At 40.7% G+C, this 23,211-nt stretch overlaps 1 pseudogene across 1 annotated transcript; it reads right to left on the reverse strand.

Annotated features, from left to right (window-relative positions):
- Window positions 1–9,226: 9,226 nt before the first annotated feature.
- On the reverse strand, window positions 9,227–9,695 carry LOC308430479 (low molecular weight phosphotyrosine protein phosphatase-like; annotated as a pseudogene). The gene has a single exon. The product of its transcript is annotated as a low molecular weight phosphotyrosine protein phosphatase-like (transcript).
- Between the last annotated feature and the right edge of the window lie 13,516 nt (window positions 9,696–23,211).

Below are 23,211 nucleotides of genomic sequence, written 5' to 3' on the forward strand. Positions count from 1 at the left end.
GAATTTGTGATGCAGCGATTGGCCACCTTTTGGCTGCACCCGAGTAAAATCAAGCTTCCTTCAAATTTGGCTCAAAATTGTGGTAGCTGACTTACACTTTCCTAGTGGGGTTAACACTTGCTTTCCAATTATAATTGAAAGGACAACATAAACTACTTTTGTTTCTATTTAAGGACCAGGCCTGATTTCAAAAAAAAGATCATAAGTCACCAGTTTCAGGAATAAACAACAAATCCCCCAAACTAGGCAATAAGACACCAGCTTTAGGGACAAACCATATAATTCAGAACATGATCATAAAACCTTCTTCCAAAGAACAGCCTAGAGATAACAACAAAAATGGAGAGATACCTTATCTCAGAATGGACCATCTACACAGTCCATCTGCATTGGACAGTCCTATTTCAACACTTGGTTAAATGTTCAAGACATAGAGATGTAGACAGATGACCACATAGGAAACTTCTATAGGAATAGAATCACTGTCCATCATTCTAGTGGGAGAAAGACCTATCTTTATGTTTGTGATCTGGTTCCCGCTTTTCTCTCAGGATTGTTTGAAGTGCCCTTGCCTACCCGGCTAAATGTAACTGCATTTCACTTGACCTCAGCGGAAGGCACTAAAATCTCTCTTTAATTGTTTATAATTTGGACTCTCTTGCACCTGCGGGATAGAGGAATCACTCCTCTGCAATCTGCGTACCGTAACGTGCTGTGCAAACTTGTGTCCACGACAAAGAGGGGGAAGTTCCTATGGAGTGTATGAAGTCAGAAGAGTCAACTATTGGAGGCAGGAGGTAAATATCTGTTCCTGGGGCTGTGGCCAGTGACAGGAAACACTGTACGATGTCCCTTCAGTGTACTCCAACCCTAAGAAAGCTTCTCTTGTCACTCACAACTCCCAGCCAATCAGGACCTCCAGGTAGACTGCCAACCTGAGGGGGAGGCGGGCTCTTCCGGGGGCTTTACTTAAGGCTTGGTTCAGAAGCTGAGTAGGTGATTACAGTTCAGGGCCACTACTGATAGCTGTGGTGCCTTCATGAGCGAGTCTAGAAACCTGGATATGGTGAGCAAGGGGCAGCGGTCTGGGGAGGAGTGGGTTGCTGAACCTCAGGAGCTCATGTCGTGGGCCCTCCCTGGGGCAGATTGGGGAGATAGTGGCCAGAGGTCCTTTGTGGTCTTTGCAATTCCCAAGCCCCACGTGGTGCCTTCTGAATATCTTCACTCTGTGGGCTCTACCTGTGCAGCGCATTTGGAGCAGGGGCTGTGTGTGTGTAGAAGCATCCTTGTGGTCAGCTTCGCCATGCTTCGTGTGCATCAGAGGAGCCAAACGCAGAGAATCCTTTTTCTAGCATCTCTAGTATTCCTGCATGTGGTATTTAGCCTTTAGGAGTAAGATCCATTTGAAGTTAAGGTGCAGGGGGCAATAAATGGAATCTGTGTTGGGTCGCGCTCCCTTGCTAAGCTGTGATGTAGAAAAGTAGAATTGGTGGCGTAAAGGATTTGCCTATGTTTAGGAGATTCTAAGTCACACAAAGTAGACTTTAGCTAATGAGGGGGTTTGCCACCTCTGCAACACCCTCACTGTGCTAACCAGACCTGTTGGACATTAGGTCCTAGAATACACATACTTTTTTCACCAAGATTATCTAGAAATTTGGCTCCAAACCATAACAAAGGAGACAGCTCTGATTTACAAACGACGACTCACTCCAAATTCCACATGGTGCAAGTGTCTAAGAAGCTGCTCAAAGGTATATTACAAAGTCACAATCACCGTTAAGGCCTAGTGTTCCATAAAGGCCCAGTTTTCGTCTTGAGAAAACCATAGTTCTACCAGATGGGTAATAAGTCTTCAGGTGACAGGTCCTAAAATTAAAAACTGTTTGGGTTGAGGGCTGACTTGATCAAGCAAGGCCTTTCTTTCCCTGAAGTCCTCATATTTGTAGAAGGGACATAGCATAGCTCTTAGTATGTCAGCAATGTGCTTGGAAGATCCAGTAACAGCCTGGATTAGCCTAGGATTTAAGAGCGTTCTCAATGACTTGGAATTATAGAGAGTAAATGAAGCTCCTACTCCGAAACCAAGGATATATTTGAGAGAGTTTGTCATAGTCTCAGTCCAGAACCTTTGGAGAGGAGTTTGTTCTGTCCCTGAGAACCGAAATCTTCCCACTGCGTGGGGCTCTAATTATCAGTTCCAAGGGCACTGTGAGCTTGGCGAGTAATGTTCTTGATATACCTGATGTTCCTCTTAAGCAGCATTGTTTGTTTAACCTCCTCCTGTGTTACCATGACTGTATGATGATGTTCTGCAGTCTTTATAGAAGTCCCCCATTTCCCTCCCCTCTCCCCTTGCAAGTAATATACAATACGCTACTATCCTAAAGAGTCATACTTGACTTGGAAATAGCTTGTGCAAGGCTCTCCCACACCAACTTTTATCTCTTTTTCCTTCTACTTTCTCAATCTTTCTCATCCCCTGCCACTGGACCCTGTCACTGAAAAGTGGTCTGTTGTTCCAGGACACTGGTGTACCTAAGCAAAAGTCCTGGGAATATCTTTGCTGTGTACATATTTCATCTGCCTATAAATGGTCAGACTAAAGTCTCCTGTCCCTATTGTTTGACATATAACCTGGGTTCAAAATCTGCTGTAGGCTGTTTCTTCTTATAGCATGAGCCTGAGGTGGATGTATGCTATTCTTCAAGAATTTTTCTTCATTATGTCTTAAGTGCATGTAGTTATTTCACCCTGGGAAGGCATATTAAGTTTAGAACAGGTGAACCTCTAAACTTATTTAAAAAATGTTTCTCTCTTATGTTGCTTCAGGCAGCTTTGATCTGAGTCTGTAGCTCCGCAGGGCATTTGCTTGCTGCCCACTTGATGAAAATTAAAATACCTAAATTCTTAAATGAAAGGACTGTACCCTCACAGAGTTTTAAAACTACCGATTTGAATTAGCTAATCAACTCCCAATTGCAGGAAAAGGATTTGTTGTATAGAGCATGACTTCTGCTCTCAGACCAGAATGTGAGCAACAGTTTATTGTGTGCGCTGCAGAGAGATGGCTTAGGCAATAGCTAGATCACAGATTGAAGTTACAGACAGTCAGCTGCAGGGGCCACTATGCTGAGCATTGGTTTGGGAGTGAGTGATTTTATACTTTCCTAATATGTATTAATCCACGCCATGTTAATGAACACAAACTAGATTAGTGGGTATATGCAGAGCTCAGCTTCAGTCAAGGAATAGTGATTTTCCAATTAGGGAAATCTCCTATGCAAATAGGTACAATCCTGGTTGAAAAGGTTAAGTCAGCTCGGAAGTTTGAGACACAGGATACTTTAGCAGTGTGTATCAGGTTGCAGACCTCAGCAGCAATATTGCCATAGGGGCACGGCAAGTTGATATCTTATGGCATTCTGTCTACTAAGGAAGGGCAAACTGTTTTCCCAAGTAATATAACCGAGTGGTTTTCTTTTCAATTTTTTTTTTTTAAGTTTTAAAAAAGTCAATTATTGCTATTACTTTTTAACCTTTTTTTTCCTTAAATGCATCACTGTTCTAATCTGTCCCTACTCATTTATTTCTTGGCATTCATTAAGATTGGTGTTCCACTGTTTTAAAGTACTATCGATTCACTTATTTCTGTTTACACCAGAGTCCCTCACAGCCCAGGCTTGTCTCATACTATACACTTGCAAATTGCTTTGAGCACCTCACCCTGTGTCGGCTGCCTAGTGCTGTGAAGATAGTCCTTTGACTCTCTCAAGGCTGGGTCTTGTTGAGTCAGGTTTTATTGTGGAACTACAAATGAAGAAAAACCTTTATTCACAATTGAGTTCAGGGACCAAATTTAAATTGGGAGTAGTCAACAACAACAAAAGGGAGGGGTAGGAAGGAGAGGGAAAAGCTTTCCTGCTTTGGGAGTAGTTGGGATTAACCATGAGTACTAAATTAATGAACTTTATATGATCAATAAATATCCTGATTGCATTTTGTGGGTCCTCAGACCAGGCAATGTCTGAGTAAAGAACTGAACTTATTTCTAGTCAAATATAATTTTTGAAATTATAATTACACCATTTCTTCTTCCTTTCTCCTATGTACTGTTCTTTGTACTCAAATTCTTGGCCTCTTTTTCTGTTTTTTTTTAATCTTTAAAAATATTAAATTGTTTTTATTAATTTATTTCTTCACTTATCCCAGTATAAGCTCCTTCTCCTAGTATCTCATCACACAGATCCTCCCCTGTTTCCCACTAGGGTTCAGTGTGTTTTCTCTCCCATTCCCCACTCCCCAGGCCCCATTTCCATGTCATTGCAGGACTAGGTTCCTCTTCTTCTACCCAGGCAAGATAGGGGAATGGGATCTACAAGCATTCAACCCATTCAGACACAGCCCCCACTTCACTTGTTGGAGATTTGCATGAAAACAGAGCTGCACTCTGTTACATATGTGCAGGGGTCATAGGTCGAACACACGGTTACTCCTTTGGTTGATGCTTCAGTCTCTGGCAGAACTCAAGGATCCAGGTAGGTTGCCTCAGTTGGTCTTTCTCTGGAGTCTTGGTGCTCTTCGAGTACCTCCTTTCTTCCCCCATCTCTTCCACAAGACTCCCTGATGTTTGGCTATGGGACACTGTACCTGTTTACATGGGCTCCTGGGGGGAGCCTCTCAAAGGACAGTTATGCTAGGCTCCTTTCTGAAAGCATAACAGAGTATCATTAATGATGCTCAGGATTGGTTCTTGCCACTAGGATGGGTCTCAATTTTGACCAGTCATTGGTTACCCATTCCTACCTTCTCTGCTCTATATTTGTCCCTTCACTTCTTGGTAGGACACATTTTGACTCGAAGGTTTTGTGTGTGGGTTGTTATCCTTATCCCACCTCTGGTAGTTCTACATGGCTACCGAAGCAGGCAACTTCAGGATCCACATACCCCACTGATAACTGTACCTGCTGAAGCCCCTCCCCCCACAGCACTTAGTCCTCACCTAGGTCGGTGGCACATGATAGAGATCCCCCCCCATTACCACCATTTTCTGTTCTCTTTCCTTTGCTCTGTACCTGATGCTTCCCCTTGCTCACCTTCCCCTCCTGTCTTCCATCCAGTTCACTCCCTCCGTCCACCTATGACGAATATTTTCTTCCTGATTCTGAGAAGGATTCAACCATTCTCCCTTAGACCCTCTCTGTTATTCAGCGTCTTTGATTCTGAAGATTGTAGTTTGGGTATCCTGTTCTTTATGGATAATATCCACTTATAAGTGAGCAAATGCCATGCATATCCTCTTGGGTCTGAGTTACCTCACTCAGGAAGAGTTGACCTAAGTTTGGCTGCAGAACTTCCCAGCTGTAAGGGCAAGAAATGGCTTCACTGGACATTGAGTAACAGGAAATTCCCAGGGAGATTAGAATAGCTTTTACTAAAATACACATTTTTCCCGAAAGGATAGAACTTGGAAATTCTGTGTTGTCTGACTCATTTGATCTCCACTCACCTAGTATGGAAGATCGCTACTGTCCTTTGGCCTCACTGGGTACCCCTAGCTAAGGAGAGACTCTGACAAGGCCTACCAATCAGAAACACCAGTGAAAGGTAGCTTTTGGGTTCCTTCTAGTATTTTCTTCTGTAGGAAGCTGTGCAGGAGAATATGATCCACACAGTGCTATGTCAGACACTGTCTCCGGATCAAGGGGCTAACTGAGCTGACAGAGCTTCTGAGCTGTGGATGGACTATTAACCAGACTGTGGTTCTTTTGGTCCATGTGCCAACCTGAGCATTGGCGCTTGGCTTCAGCACTTCCCTGAGTGTGGGTTTCCTGGGGAGAAGGAAGCTCTGTAGGATAGCTATGGGATGATGTGGCGCTTGTACCATCCCCATGCTGTGTGTATGCACAGGCATTAGTTTTCCTTGTGTCGTGGGAAGATTGATTAGAAAACTGGGGCCTGGCTTCTAGAAATTATAAACTTTGCACTCTACTTTCAAGTTTGTTTTTATACATTTTACAAATAGTTTAGAACCTGGTACGAATGATGTCATGACAGTTGTCTTTCCGGAATACTTGATTGGAATCTTAGGGCTGGAGAGATGCCTTAGTCATCAATAGCACTTAATACTCTTCCTGAGGACCACAGTTCAGTTCCCATATCACGTGGCTCATACTTGTAACTCCACCTCCTGAGGATCTGTTAATCTGCTCTTACCTTACTTGATAAACACAAATGTGAGCACACACATACGCACACAAACACACACAAAACATAAACACAGAGACATACACATAAATATAAACAAAATTTACACGCTTTATGGTAACCTATGTCTTTAAGCCCAGAACTCAGGAGGCAGTGTCAGGTGCATCTTTGAGTTCAAAAGCATCCTGGTCTAGAGAATGAGATCCAGGACAGTCATTTGTAGACACCCGATTTCGAAAACCAAATAAACAAATAAAAATTAAGATATAAATTAAAACAAAAATCTTTTTAACTTTTTTACGATTCAGGGATATTTAATTCCAGGGACAAAAGAAGTTTCTGAGCTGCAGAGGTTTCTCGGGTGTGCATGATGTTGAGTGGATGGATAAGGCTGATTCCTTATCATGAGCCATAGATCGTGTGACGGGATATTAAATTATTCTTCCATGTCATTTTGTGTGTGGTATTTAGTGGGTCTGGGTTTGCTTGAGACCCCAAGGGTCTCTAGAGCCATAGCAGAACTTTCTGACCACATCTGTTTGGAAGAGAACTCTAGAATATGGCACCTCTCTGTGCTGATAAAATAGCAGTATATTGTAGGCCAAGAACCCACTAGATTAGGGGTCACACTGAGTTAATTTCATGAGAGTTGTGCAGCCTGTTTAAATTTTTCTCTTTTTTTCCTTTATTCTTCTGCAATACAATACATTCTGATTTTTAGCCTCCCATTCAGGGCCCCTAGTGATATCAACTTAACAGTGCATATCAAGATGCTATAAAAAAAAAAAAAACTAGGTTTAAACCTGTGTATCAATTCTGGATAAGCTAATCTATTAGTGATAAAAGGGTCCCATAAACAGAAAAAAAAAAAAAAAGAGTCAAAGGCATCTCTATCCACCATGTTAGGATTTCCACAAAACCTCAAAGCCTAAAATAGATGTTCAGAATTGGTATGTCAACGAATTAATATGAAATGGTTTAAAGTCTATTTTGTTAGATAGAATGGCTATATCAGCTTAATTTTTAGGTCCATTTTTTTTTTTTTTTTTTTTTTTTTTTTTGGAAAATGTTTTTCTAATCCTTTGTTCTGAGATAGAACCTTTAAAGTTCAGATGTATTTCTTGCGTATATTAGAAGGATGAATCCTCTTATAATGTTGATTCTCATAGTCTGAGTCTTTTATTGGGGGAATTGATGACATTTTTGTTGAGAAATGTCAGTTACCAATGGTTTTTAAATATGGTTTGGTTTTTTGTTTGTTTGTATGTCTGTATGATGGTTTGTGTGTGTTTCTCTTATTTAAGGCTTTCCAATGTGGGCTTATTTACTTCCTGTGATTTCATGAGTGTAGTTTACCTCATGGATTTAGAGTTCTCTTTCTGACACCTTCTGTAGCATATTTATCTTGTCTCCATTTGTGGTGACTGAACGTTTTGCTTGGTATAGTAGACTTGGCTGGCATCTTTGGTTTCATGAGAGTCTGCTGTATATTTTTTCCAAGGCTTTCTGTGTTACAAAGTCTCCATTGAAAAGTCACATTTAAGTTTAATGTGTCCATATTCATATACAACCTGGTCTTTTCTCCTTTCAGCTTTTAACATTTTTCACTGTTGTATGTGGTGAAGAAACATTCTGTTCTGCCTTGGCTTGTGTGTCTTCTCTTGTCTTCTGACCAGTGTGATTTATATTTGAGCGAGAGCTTTTGAACCAAGTTGGAAACAGAGTTCCTGAGCCCTGTGGGGCCTCTAATATTGCAAACTGTCTCCATCTGAATTACAATCTGGAATTGGCCTGTGGTTCTTCTGGGAATGTCCACCCACATTGAGCGCTGGGGTGTGGTGAGGTGGTAGGAGGGGGCACTGGGACTAGATTGAGCAGCCTACTTGGTCTTCTGCTAGCTCTGTCCTATGCTTAGGAAGATGTCTGACTGAGGTACCCACAAAACGGTGGGAGCTTTTCAGGGGGGATGACAACCTCTATTTATTTGCCATATACATAGAGCCATCAAAAGCCAGTTAATATTGTTCAAGGTTATATTTGTCCTGCCTGAAATTTTTAACATTTTCTTCATTAAAACTTAACTGTATTTTTCTGTTTTTTTTTTCTTTCTGTCTCTTTATGCTTTCACAAATAGTATATACATCATTTTCTTTTGTATTTAATTGTATTTGATAATGTCCCAGTTTAATTCACAATCTTTTCTGACATCCATATAAATTTGAGGTCCCTTTTCTGAAAACACACTAAAATTACTTATACTTACCTGTCACTTTGTAAAATGTTCATAGAGAACACTTACAAGCTCATACCACTATTTAAGCACACTTATTTTTTAAAGCAAAGTGGCTCAAATAGGAAGAAAGCTAAAAAAAAAAAATCTACACAAAACCCAGGTAAAATTAAAGTTGTTAAGTTTATCTATCTGTGGCTTCCATCTTTTATTATTTTTATTTCTTTTTCATTCAAGGTGTCACTGTAGAGCTCAGGATGGCCTGCTAGAGTTACAGGCCCATCACCACACCTAGCTTCTCCCTCTCAAACACCTGATACCCTCAGTGTGTCTGAGGTTAAACTCTTGTAATGTTAAATGGAAGGCTGCCATGGGTGTAGATATTGTCACAATAAGAGTCTAGAATAGAGAGGTATAAAGCAAGCAGACAGCACTACTGGGTGCTGATCATGTGCTCCAGTTAGACCAGGCTATCCAGGTTTGCTGGGCTCAGAGGCTGACCCAGATCTTGTAGGTCATTCTTACTTTATTGGGTTTTCTTTTGTTCCATGTTTACTTGTTCCACTATTTTGTAATTATGACAAGATTTAGTTAGACTAAGAATGCTTAGCCACACCTCAAACTGTCCGATTCAAATGTTTTATCCTTTTGAACATATGCCTAATTATTATTTTAAATATGTGCAGTAAGTCAGCTGAAAAGAGAGGTGGAGTGTGGGGCTAATGACTGCCACCACCCTTGGGCATAGCCATAATGATTTAGTTGCTTAGTGGTGGTGGGTAGGACCAGCTAGTGAGTCGTCTCCAGGAAGGCCTTGCAGCACCTAAGGCATTGCTGGCACACCACCTCGACGTCAGTCATTGCCATAATAGGGGTCTTCAGTAATGAGCTGTTTCTGTGGATCATGGCTCCCAAGTAGCTCAATTTTAGCTTTGCAGTTTTTAACTTGATTACTTTTTCTATTCAAATCTCTCAGATTGCTTTCATCCGTACATACTATATAATCAAATGTGGCAAAGTCTTCCCTTGTAATCTGCCGTGCAAGCTGCATGTGAGTGCCATGTTTTCTCATGCAGTTCTGTCCCCAATAGTCAGGGGGTTCCCCCACTCCACAGGTGGATGTAGCCGCACTGTCTACCCTCCAGTTATCCGAAACTTTTCATCGGTGACCGATTTTCTGAACACTGCTTCTGCAATGGGTGACCGGCAAATGTTACCAAGACACGAACAGCACTGACTTGGACCCAACCTCTGCCATGTTTTGGTTTAGACCTTGGTGTTATATATATTCTTGATGGTTGTAACTTTAGTATTGTCACAAGCATCAATAGGTCTACTGTTTCTTTATCATCACACCGAGCGTTATGATTTCTGCTTTAAATGTGTCTGTGAAATCAGTTCTCCTGCTAAAAATTTTTGGGAATTTTATCTGTATTGGCAGCAAATTGAAAATACCCTACATCTGAAAAATGATGGTATTATTAAAACTACCCAAGGATCGTTTATTTACTTCTTTATGTATTTAGATTTGTTATGGTTGTTAATTTCTGAAAGACATTTAGTTTATTGGACAAGAAAAAAATTTATGGGGTTTGGGTAATTTGCCCAGCACTTATTCTTCCTGGAGGTGACCTGAGTTAAGATCCCAAAACTGAAAATGGGAAGCTACTGACCACCTGCTGCTCAAGGTCCAAGTGTTCCAGCATTCTTTTCTCTGTTGGGCCACTTGTACACACACGGAAGACAGCCTATCACACTCAAATATATACTTGAAAATATTGGTAAACTTGTTTTCACAGTGCTTATGACTCATAAGCAACTATAGTAAAATAAGTTGCTTTCGGTATAAAATATCCATCATAAACTGTTTCTTTAAAACTCTCATACTTTGCTTTATCACAAGAGAAATAGATACTTATAGTAGTCAAAACGATTTTTTCCAGTCTTGAAATATCAGTATGCTCCAAGTGAATATCTCTAATTTTGATGGGTCAGCCTTTCTTGCCCAACCTGGTTATTATTATTATTATTATTATTATTATTATTATTATTATTATTAGCAATGGAGAGACCTGTAGTACACAGTATATGTACTAAATAGTGATTTCTTTCCTTTTGATTTTTATTATAACCTTGTAGTTTTCACATCAAAGATGGTGTTATATTTGTTGGTATCTTTCTGTATCATAGTGTTTTCTATGTTCTGTGATTTTATTAATTACACATCTATTTATATTGTTGCTCTGGAAAGTGATGGACCATTACTTATTTTTGTATTCTGAAAAATTTATTATATCATGTGTTGAGATACTTGAGTTATTGTTTGGTGACATTATGTGGACAAACCATTTGACTTTTTGATTTTTGAGACTTTCTTTTCATCTCTTGTCGTGTCTGAGTTTCCAGCTGATTTATTGTTTTGGTGTTTGATACTTAAGTGATTGATATATTTACCACATTGGAAATGAATGTTTAAAATCCCTCCCCGGAGGACTGAAAACATTTAATACATACAGCATGTATTTACAAGCTGTGACATCCACACCAGTAAAAACAAGCACACCTTTAGTTTGTCCTTGATTTTTGGTACAACTTATACACAAACATTACATCAGTTAGTCTGTACTCTTAAAAGATAATAAATCAACAATATGTACAATCAAATTTACAACCAAAAGTTAATGAACCCATTGGTGCGGTGTGACTGCAGCCCGGTGGCCTAACTGAGGTCCTCCAGACCTGGAGTCCTTTACAACTGTCAGAGCACAAGAAAGGCTGCGCTCATCTTCCCTCCAGATGGAGCAGCTTCAGCCAAGACTTAAGGTGCAAAAGATGTCTATTATGCAACAGACTTTAAAGTGAGAGAAGGCACTTCACCCCCACATCCACCAATTATAATAAATATAGATTTAATTCCAAGTGCACATGTTAGTCAATGAACATTAGGGGAATCAGTGACCCAGAACCTTTAGCCTAAGCCATCTCCATACCACAGTTCCCTCCGCTCTGGTCGCCTCTGCAGTACCTTTCACGTGGCTTTTACAGACAGCCCTTGTGATCTGCTGGATATCCCAAGGCACAGAAAGGGGTTATGTTTCCTCCCAACCCACACCATGGACCCAGAGCTGTTCTATAAAACCATAACCAGGGACTCTGGCACGGAGGGCAGTGTTTCATCTCGGGAGGTCCAGAAGTTGCCCAGGGACTGAGCTGTGTGAGCGGAAGGGCCAACAGTGCCATAAGAGGACTGCGTTCTGCTGAAGACCCACCTTAAAGAAATATTGGGAATGTACGGAGAGCCACCAGGAGGGAGCTGTGAGCAGAGACCAGACCCTCTTGACAGGGTATGATGATTGGGGACACCAGCACAGGGCACAGGGTCAGGGATTTAAAAAAAAAAAATAAAACAAATCCTGTGTCGTAGACAACATGAGGTGATGCTCTGCTCCACTGAGCAGCTGAAGGACACTGTTCTCTTTGGCAGGACCGCCAAAGTCTGGTTAGAGCTCGTGTGTTACCACAGACCACAGTCCAGCCACAGCCCCTAATGTGCACTCACAGCCACTCTGTGGCTTTGCTGGTTCATGGCACAGTTAGGTAACTTCCAGGACATGGTCATCTTGACTGGGAATGACCAGGATCTGCATGCCAGTACTGGAGACCTGGCCAGTGGTCAGTGACTGCAGCTGGAAACTGCTTCCTTGTGTGTGTGACAGGCAAGGCCCAGCCCTCAGCCATGTAAGTTTTCAAAGCTCCCTGAAGATACATTTCCACCTTCTGTGGCGACCTTTTCCTCATGTAAAGTTCTGCCAGAACATTTCCAACCAGCTTGGCAGATCGAATCCGCCCAATATTTGTATACATCTCAATGGTGGCATGAGACAAGTCCACGTAGTGCTTTTGAAAGACCTCCGCCAATGACAGCGCTTCCTGGAGCTTCTTATAAGGACTCTGAGCTGTGTTGGTTATTTCAGGTCTCTCGGCTCCTAGTCCTGCCAAAAGATCAACTGTCCTGTTGAGATCTTCTGTGTTGGGCCCTTTTTTTTCTGACACAAGTCCACCCTAAGGACTTCAGCTTTTTCATGACATGGCTCCACAGCCCCACCATGTGGGCAATGTTGGAGTCTATCTGTGTCTGGTCACAGCAACCTTCTATCCTCTGCAACACTTCCAAACAGCTCAGAAAGACCCAGCAATCCAGAGCATCAGGGGGGACAGAGACTTCTAAGAGCTTCAGCTCCTGCTCACCACTGTGCAGCAGCTCCAGGCCGCACTGAGCCGTCTCCCATAGCTGCTGTAGGAAGGGGAGCGAGGTGCACTGGCGGTAGAATGGGTAGCTTCGCAGGTCCAGCAGAGTGGCTTCCTGCTTCTCTATCAACTCTCGTGTCTTCATGACTATGGGCTTGGGAAGTACCAGTCCATTCCAGCTCTTCACCAGATGGCAAAAAAAAAAAAAGTCAGCCAGTTGGCACCGTTCCCAGCTCCGCAGTTGACCACATACTGTGAGAACAGGGCATCCAGATCATCATACTGTACCAGGGCGTCCTCAGACTGCTGCAGTATCTCAAAGACAAAGGCAAGCTCCTACCAAACCACGAAGTATTCACAGAAGCTCCAGCCTGGCTCTGTCCTCTTTTCCCTCAAAGTCCGCATGTCATCCTCAAACTTGCCAAGGCTTTTGGTAAAAGACGTTAGCAGCAGAGTCCTGAGTTTGGTCAGGAAAGCATTCCAGGATTCCCGAGTTTGAGAAGAGCCCTTCAAGGGGTCAGAGAGCACAACACACCTGTCATTGTCTTTATTACAAAAGTCATTTCTTATTTTGTGCACAATAGAAGTTCGGGGAAGGATGTTGGATTTGTTTTGTTTTGTTTTGCTTTTTTGGCATCATTTTTAACTACCACTATTAGCCAGCCCATAGAGCTATGAGCTTTCACAACATTCTGCCACTTGGCGAGGTTGTCCTTTACTGAAGCTTTGTGTACTTCATTGTCACAGCACTCCGTCCGGTACATGTGGTGGGAGGGAAGGTGAGCAGGCTTCTTTGGGCAGTAGCTCCTCCTTGAACTGAACAAAGTTGGATTCCTGGTGAATCATTTTTGGAGCCCAGCCACAGAACCTTCTCCACTCCATTGGCTCCCTTGGAAGCTGTTGGAAAAGTGTTGAATAAATTGAAGTAAATAAATTCTGATCTCCAGCACAGGAGATGATGGGCTTGTTCTCCATGGTGTAAACCACCGGTGACCGTGGCTTCTCAGGGGCGTCAATGGGAGTCCAGCCTCACCGGCCTGGGTCCCCCACCCCAACAAGTTCACACCTTGTAATAATGCCACTTCATGGACTAAGCAAATACAAACCACCACAGATTCCCTCCTGGGTTTTTCCTTTAGTTTCATGCACGAACTTATATCCTAAGCTCCAACAATGATGGATTGTGATCTGGCTGTGTCAAACAAACACATCTATTTATTACCCGAGTTGCTTTGGGTAGATGATATAATTAGAGAAATGTAAAAGCAAGTTAGAACAAAAAACACCAAACATCAGAAGTGATTTTATTGATGTGAAGCTCATAGAAATATGGCCTCTGGAGGAATGTAGAAGATACCAACATGTTTATAGCAACGGTCATCACATGCTGTACACAGAGCTTAATCTGTTATCTAGTAAGATTTAAAATTTTCTAGTACCAAGATACATACATTCAAAGGAGGTTGGACTCATAGAGTTTTAGTGGGAAATTGTCTCCATGAAATGCTAGAGGTCTTTTGAGTACAAGTAAGGTATAAAGAACACGTTTGTGTTCTAACGAAGCAAGTGACATATATGTATGACAAGAACTTCACGTCTCTCAAGAAAGAAATTGAAGAAGATCTCAGAAAATGGAATGATCTCTCATGCTTGTGGATTAATATAGTAAAAATGGCCATCTTTGAAAGCAATCTACAGTTTCAATGGAATCCTCATCAAAATTCCAATTCAGTTCTTCATAGAGATAGAGCAATTTCCAAATACATTTGGAATAACAAAAACCCAGGATAGCGAAAAATATACTCAACAATAAAAGAACATCTGGGGGAATCACCATCCCTGACCTCAAGTTGTATTACATAGCAGTTGTGAAAAAAATGCATGATATTGGTACAGGTAAATAAATAGAATAGAAATGAAGAACCAGAAATGAACCCACATACCTATGGTAACTTCCTATGACAAAGGAATTGAAACAATCCAGTGGAAAAAAAAGACATTTTCAACAACTGGTGCTGGTTCAACTGTTGGTCATTATGTAGAGAATGCAAATAGACCTATTCATATCTCCTTGTATAAACCTCAAGTCCAAGTGGATCAAGGACCTCCACATAAAACCAGATATACTGAAACTAACAGAAGAGAAAGTGGGGGAAGAACCTCGAACACATAGGCATAGGGGAAAATTTTCTGAACAGTTCACCAATGGCTTATGTTCTAAGATCCAGAATTGAAAGATGGGATCTCATAAAATTGCAAATTTTTGTAAGGCAAAGGACAATGTTAATAGGACAAAATAGCAACCAAGAGATTGGAAAAAGATCTTTGTGAATCCTACATTCGATAGAGGGCTAATAGTCAATATATACAAAGAACTCAAGAAGTTAGACTCCAGAGAAGCAAATAACTGATAGTAAAAATTGGTTACAGAGCTAATGAAGCACCTAAAGAAATGTTCAACATCCTTAGTCATCAGGGAAATGCAAATCAAAACAACCCTGAGATTTTATCTTACACCAATCAGAATGGCTAAGATCAAAAACTCAGTGACAGCAGATGCTGGCAAGGATGTGGAGAAAGAGGAACAATTCCTCCATTTCTGGTGGGATTGCAAGCTGGTACAACCACTCTGGAAATCAGTCTGGTGGTTCCTCCGAGAATTGAACATAGTACTATCCAAGGAACCAGCTATACCACTTCTAAGCACATACCCAAAAGATGTACCAACATATAACAAGGACACATGCTCCACCATGTTCACTGCAGCCTTATTTATCATAGCTAGAAGCTGGAAAGAACACAGATATTCTTCAACAGAGGAGTGGATACAGAAAATGTGGTACACTTATACAATGGGGGCACTACTAAGCTATTGAAAACAATGACTTCACGAAAGTCTTAGGCAAATAGATAGAACTAGAAAATATCATCCTGAATGAGGTAACTCAGATACAAAGGAACACACATGGTATGTACTCACTGATAAATGGATATTAGCCCAAAAGCTTGGAACATCCAAAATATAATTCACAGATCATATAAATTGTAAGAAGAAGAAAGACCAAGATGTGGATGCTTCCATTCTACTTAGAAGGGGGAACAATATACTCAGGAGGAAATATAGGAACAAAGATTGGAGAGGCCATGCAGAGACTGCCCACCTGTGGATACATCTCATATGCAGTCACCAAACCCAGTCACTATTGCTGATGCCAAGAAGTGCTTGCTGACAGGAGCCTGATATGGATGTCTCCTGGGAAGTTCTGCCAGAGCTTTACTGATACAGATTAAGATCTTGCAGCTAAGTATTCAGACTGAGTACAGGGACCCCAGTCAGAAACTGAAGGAGCTGTAGGGGAGGAACAATAACATCAACCAGACCCACCAGAGCTCCCAGGGATTAAACCACCAACCAAAGCGTACACATGGGGGGACCCATGGCTAGAGCTGCACATGTAGCAGAGGGTGGCATTTTCTGGCATCAGTGGTAGGGAGGCTCTTGGTCCTGTGAAGTCGTGTTTCCCCAGAGTAGGGGAATGACAGGGTGTTGAGGTGGGAGTGGGTGGGTGGTAGGTGGAGCACAGGGGAAGGGGGGGATGAAAATGGAGGGAACTGGAAAAGGGGATAACATTTGAAATGTAAATACATAAACTATCCAATATAATATATTTTTTTAAAAAGAACACATTTGTGGGATATTGAGTTAGTTTCAGATGGTAGTCAAGAGCTTAAACAAAGCCAGACCTTTTTAAGAAAAATAGCACAATCCAAGAGCAGACCCTTGCTCTGCATTCCACTGGACCCTTAGGAAGATACCTTATTGGTAAGACTCTATTGAGATAGACATCTAATTCTTGGAAGGAACAGTGATTCCTAGTCTCAGAAAGCTATTTAAATAGAACCTGCTATAACTGTTGTCCAAATGTGACATGGTGAATCCAAATCTAGGATCCAAAGCTGTGAATATAAAGCCTGGTTTGCATCTTGAAGCCACAACATGTTGAGATCCCTACGCTATCTGCCTTGGAGGATCACATATAGTGAGTGGAATTAGGTGGTTGGCTTGGGCAGGAAAAACAAAAGGAGAGGAGAAGAGAGGGGAGAGGAGGGGAGGGAAGAGAATGGGAGAGAAGGGGAGAGGAGAGAGATGAGAAGAGAGGAGAAGTTTTAGGGATAGACCCACTAAGCCCTTTAAAACGGAAGTTATATGTATCTGAGGCAGAGTTCTAAGATTTGGTGTTTTTTTCGCTGGTTTTGATTCTTCCCCTTTTCCAGTCTCCCCCTACTTTCCCCCCATTCCTCTCTTTTCCCATGGGAATGTGTATTCTATGCAGTTGTATTTTGCAAAGATTTCTGATTTTAGAAAATGTTACAGTAAAGAGAGTTTGGTTTTTGTTTGTTTTTGAGTGTTAGAAGAGATGGTGGACATTTGATCAGTGTAGGGTTCTTATATACTATTAGGATACTTGAAATTAAAGAAATATTTATCTTTTGATGACCCAAAGCCGATACTGACCTGGGTCAAAAGTAGTAGAGTGAAAGAAATCCCTTCCAGATTGAATTGCGCATTTGAACACTCATTTCTCATTAGTATCTTTCATTGGACTGCATATGAAGTCAGTAATAGGCAGAGCCTTGGTGGAGGAAGTGCAGCACTGGGAATAATATTAGAGTGTTTGTCTCATTTTTTAGTCCATTGTGTCTTTTTTCCTGTGGACGAAACTGACCAACCAGCTCCCATCACATAGTGCCTCAGCTTAACCACCATTTGACACTGTAGTGCTTACAAACATGGGATAAAGGAAAGGCATTTCTTGTATCCTTTTTGTGGGAACAGTGTCTTAAAGTATACATCAAGTTGTCCTGGATCTCATTCTATAGACCAAGCTTGCCTCCAGCTCAGTGAGTTCTGTTTTCTTCCTTATTTGTGCTGGGGTTAATTTCACGAGCCTATAGACCCACTTATCCTTTTATTTTGTTTTTGTAGTTAATAATCATTCATGCAGTGTCTCTGAAATGTACTCAGTACTCTTGATCTATTTGTTTGCCTATATTTATATGTCTGTTGATGGGCATTTTGCTTGCAAGTCTAGGTAATATTATATATTGAAGGGCACAGAAATGACATAGATGGATCCCCTCTATAGTTTTCTTCTAAAATGACTTGGTGATAATATTAGATTGCTTGTGTCATGGAAAAAGTGTGGAAAGCACAGAATCATTGGTTCAGAAGTATTCAGTTCCAATGTTGTCAGCATTGTGCTTTCTGTTGTAAATATGTATGGGATGTTCTAGGATGCAGTGACCTATGGTGATGTTCACATAAACTTCACTCAAGAAGAGTGGGAATTGCTGGATCTTTCTCAGAAAAAGCTATATGAAGATGTGATGCTGGAGACCTACAGGAACCTCACAGCTATAGGTAAGACTGATTTTTTTTCTCATTTTTTTTTCAAACATGAGGAAAACTTTTTTATTATGGTTATTCATATTGTTCTATAATTTCAATTTGGAAAGTAGTAAAAATTTCAGGCATGTTCTAAGGTTCAGTGACGATAGTAACTTAACTTATTTATAATTTCAAATACTATATCTTTTCTGGTCATATATTTTAGGATACAAATGGGAATTCTGCATTACTGAAGAATGTTGTCAAAATTCTAGAAGGTATGGAAGGTAAGTTTCATGTGCTAGCAGACACAAATGTACCTCGGAAGAAATTTTCATGTGCCTTGAAAATTTTAAGGAAAAGCAACAGCTTAAATAAACACAGGTTTTAGTATATTAATGGTTACCTAATTCTTACAATCCATATGCCTCAGTGTCAGGACGCTGATCCATGTTTGAAAGGAATTTCTCTAAGAAATAAGACAAAGAATTGATGCCTTCGAAGTTATCATTATTGTAATCATAGCCCCATGAGAGTTACTTGGTAGGACTGCCAATCCATTTAGTTTGTTACTACTCGGGTATCACAAAAGGCCTATACAAGGATGAGGTGCCAAAACAACCTAATAAGCAAATAGTTTATAGGGAAATTCTTGTTACTTATATATGAAAGTCATGAAAGTGGTTGTGAAGGAATTTCAATTATTATATTAAATCTCTAAGATGAGCAAAACACTTAAACCATATAACTGTAATCTGGGAAATTTTTCTCTGTTTTTCTTACTTCAATACCCATTTCAAAAGTCACATTAGATACAAGCCATATGAACATATGGGGTATGCCTCTTTCTCTACCAGAAAAATTTGAACATATATTATAATTCCCACTTTGAACAGACTTTGTGAATGTGATATAAGTTTACAATTAATGCTTTTTCCAACTTCATTTGTTCACAAACTCACACAACATAAAAGGCCCGTGGGAAAAAAAGGCATATAGAAATTCTTCTATTTTTTTCCTGGCTCACTTTGCAAATGTAGTATGACACACATGATAGGAAAGTTTCATGACTGCGAGGACTGGGGTAAATCTCTGAGTTCTTCCAGTTCTCATTAAAGATGTAAAAATACTCACATGAGAAAGGACGCTATAAGTGTGAACCGGGTACAAATGGCTCTAACTATCGCAAGTATGATCAAACCCATAGAAGAATATATAATGCCCTATGACTGTAAACAGTGTGATAAAACTTTAATATGATTCCTTTCTAGAAGTAGACTAAATCATAAAATATAGATAATAATATTCATCAGTGTAATCATGTGGTAAAATGTTTACACATGCCAATTATCTTCATAGGCTTGAAAGAAGTCATTGTCAAAATAAACCCTATGAATATACACAGAATGATAAAGCCTTTGCACATCACAGTCATCTTCAAAGCTATGAAAGAATTTATACAAGAGAAAAACACTTTGAATGTAATCAATGTGGTAAAGCCTTTACATATCAGAATAATCTCCGAATACATGAAAGAACACATACTGGAGAGAAACCCTATGAATGTAATGAATGTGGTAAAGCCTTTTCACAACTGAGTCATCTCAAAACACATAAAAGAACACATACTGGAGAGAAACCCTATGAATGTAATGAATGTAATAAAGCATTTTCACAACGGATTCATCTCCAACAACATCAAAGAACACATTCTTCAGAGAAGTCCTATGAACGTAATCAATGTGGCAAAACCTTTGCATATCAGAGTAATTTCCATTTACATAAAAAAAGACATACTGCAGAGAAACATTATGAATGTAATCAGTGTGGTAAAGCTTTTGTATCTCGGAGTTATCTCCAAATACATAAACGAACGCATACTGGAGAGAAACCCTATGGATGTAGTGAATGTGGTAAAGCCTTTGCACAAAAGAGTCATCTCCAACTACATAGAAGAACACATACTGGAGAGAAACTCTATGAATGTAATGAATGTGGTAAAGCCTTTTCACAAAAGAGTCATCTCAAACTACATGGAAAAATCCATACTGGAAAGAAAACCTAAGAATGTAATGAATGTGGTAAAGCCTTTGATGTAACAGAAACTTCCAAACACATGAAAGAACACATATAGGAGAGAAACTCTATGAACTTATTCAGTGTGGTAAAGCCTTTTAGAATATAATGCTATTCAAAGTCACAGAAGTATTTATATTGGACAAAAACCCTATGAGTATAATAAATGTGTTAAAGCCTGTTTACATCAGAGTTATATCAAAATACATAGAAGAATATATACTGGAAAGAAACCCTATCAATTAACAATGTAGTAACCCTTTGCATATCAGTGTCATCTTTTAAAACCTAAAAGAACAAATACTGAGGACAGTTAAGGAACACTGGCACGAAGATCTTTCTGTGATTGAGGGTGAATTTGGTCCAAAAAGTAAATTTTAGAACATCCTTAGCCACTTAGAAATCCCCTGGTTCAAAAAAAATTATTAATTCAGTTCATCAAGAGACAATGAAAATATGAAACTATGTAGAAAGTTCATTTACATGGTGACATAGAATACTTCAATGACCATATGGCCATCGTCTAGATTTCAAAAGGCAGAGTGATTGGACATATTCATCATTTAAATTTTAACAACATATTTTGGACCTGGACAGTTTTCTCAGTAGTACTGCTTTTGGTGGATACCCAAGTTTGGTTCTGGACATTTACATCAAATGATTCACTACCCATGATTCCGGATCCAAGAAATGTGATGCTTTCTTCTGGCTTCCTTAGGCACTAGGTGTACAAATAGTGTAAAGACATATATGTGACTCTATCATAGTTAGGGTTTTATTATGAGCAGTCACCATGACCAAGGCAAGTCGTATAGAGAAAAACATTTACTTGGGGCTGGTGTACATGTTCAGAGCTTCATTCCATTATCATCAAGGCAGGAACATGGCAGCATCCAGGCGCCCATGATGCAGGAGGAGCTGAGAGTACCACATATTGACCTGACGGTTACTAGAAGAATACTGATTTCCAGACAGCTAGAATGAGGGTCTTAAAGTTCACATCCACAGTAACACACCCGCTCCAACCAGGCTCCAGCTACTACAGCAGGGACTCCATAATGCAAAGGTTTTCTCATGTACATTTAAAAATTATAGTTAATTTTGTTGTATAAGGTTTGTCAATTAGTCAAATACATTCCAGGTACCAGCAGAATCCAGAAAAAATATAAACACTTGAGCAGTTGTGTAGGTGATAGAAATCAAAGAAGGGCTCTGTGGATCGTTAGATCAATTATGATTTCTGGAACAAATAGGAAGGTTGATATCATGAGAGTTTAGCTTAGATTCGGTGCTTAATGAAGTTTCTGAGCCTAAATCTCCACAGTATGAAGGAGGAATACAAATAATGATCAGGAGAGAAACTGACAATATCCATCTTTTAAACGTGGCTGACTGCTTGACTAAAGCCACAAGACTAAGTCAATTACAAACTTGGTAAATAGGCAGCATAGAAAGTCCTAAGGATACACACACAGGTCAGTTGTAAAAAGGTGAAGTTTGCACCTTAATTTTCTGAAAGTAGTGACATTCTGCTTTCCTGCTTTCTGCAGATCACTCAGGTAAGAACCGAATGTATGGGGTGGTTTTGATGCTAAAACCCTGTTCCCCAATTGCTTCTTGATCTGTCAGTAAACAAAGCCGGGGTTTAATTGCTGGACAGAACACACAGGCAAGAGTTCTGGGTCCCAGTAGGAAAAGTCAGCCATAAGGAAGGAGTTTTTTTTTTTGTTTTTTGTTTTTTTTTTTTTTTTGTTTTTGGTTTTGGTTTTTGGTTTTTTTTTTTTTTTTTTTTTTTTTTTTTTTTTTTGCCATGCTGTGGAGGGAGAGGCCAATAACCATGTGGGGTCTTTGGAGGAGTTGGGGCCTGTCGCTACTATTCACAGGACAGTTCACCTGGACCAGTATGCCCCAGCAGTTCCAGAACTCGCCAACCCTCATTGATAAGGTCCTACATTGTGACCTTGCAATCAATCCTAAGTCTAACCCACTGGTGACCTTTCTGCATTATGTAGATGACCTTTTAATTACAGCAGAGACTGAGGAAGACTGTCTCAAGGGCACTAAGCAGCTGCTGAGAGAGCTGAATAAGTTGGGTTATCAAGCCTCAGACAAGAAAGCCCAAATCTGCCAACATAATGTGAGCTACCTGGGGTACCTGTTAGAAGATGGGAGGCACTGGTTATCAGAGGCCAGGAAAGAAGTTATCCATCATATCCCTGCCCCATAGATTCCCAAATGAGTACAAAATTTTTGGGGGGTTCTTAGCTTTGGACTCCTGGGTTTGCCGAGCTAGCAGCTGCCCTCTATCCCTTGACTAAGACTGGACAACTATTTTATTGGAGTGAGGGAAACAACAGACATTCAGTGCTATTAAGACGGCTCTTTTGGAAGCACCTACACTCAGACTGCCTGACATCAGCAAACCTTATCATCTCTTTGTGGCTGAAAACTGAGGGATGGGTAAGGGGTTGCTGACCCAAATGTTGGGCCTATGGAAACACCCCATTGCTTACCTGTCAAAGAAACTGGACCTGGTAGCTTCTGGATGGCCTGCCCTCCTGAGGAAAATAAGGGTGGTGGCAGTCCCAGTCAAGGATGCAGACAAGCTGACCATGTGACAGGATTTGACTGTGACAGCCTCCCATGCCCTTGAGAGCATGCTGTGCCAGCCCCCTAACTGGTGACCTACTACCAGACTTTGTTGCTCGACTTGGATCGAGTCACTGTCACACATCCGGTAACCTTTAACCCACTACTCTATTACCTGATGCTGATCCTGAGGTACCTGCCTATGACTGTCTGCAGGCCCTTGTAGAGGAACATCGGGTAGCGGAAATATCTCTCCAACCAGCCGCTGCCTGATGCCCAGGTTACTTGGTTCACTGATGGCTGCAGCTATTTCCTTGATGGCAGCGCAAGGCTGTAGCAGAACCCATTGCCCTCGGGAACATAGGCCCATAACGTGGAACCAATCTCATTCACCAAGGTCTTAGATCTGAGAGCTGGCAAAAAGATCAACATCTACACTGAGAGCTGGTATGCTTTAGCCACTGCTCACGTG

This window comes from Micromys minutus (genome assembly GCF_963924665.1).
Source record: "Micromys minutus genome assembly, chromosome: 15".
NCBI classification, from domain to species: domain Eukaryota; kingdom Metazoa; phylum Chordata; class Mammalia; order Rodentia; family Muridae; genus Micromys; species Micromys minutus.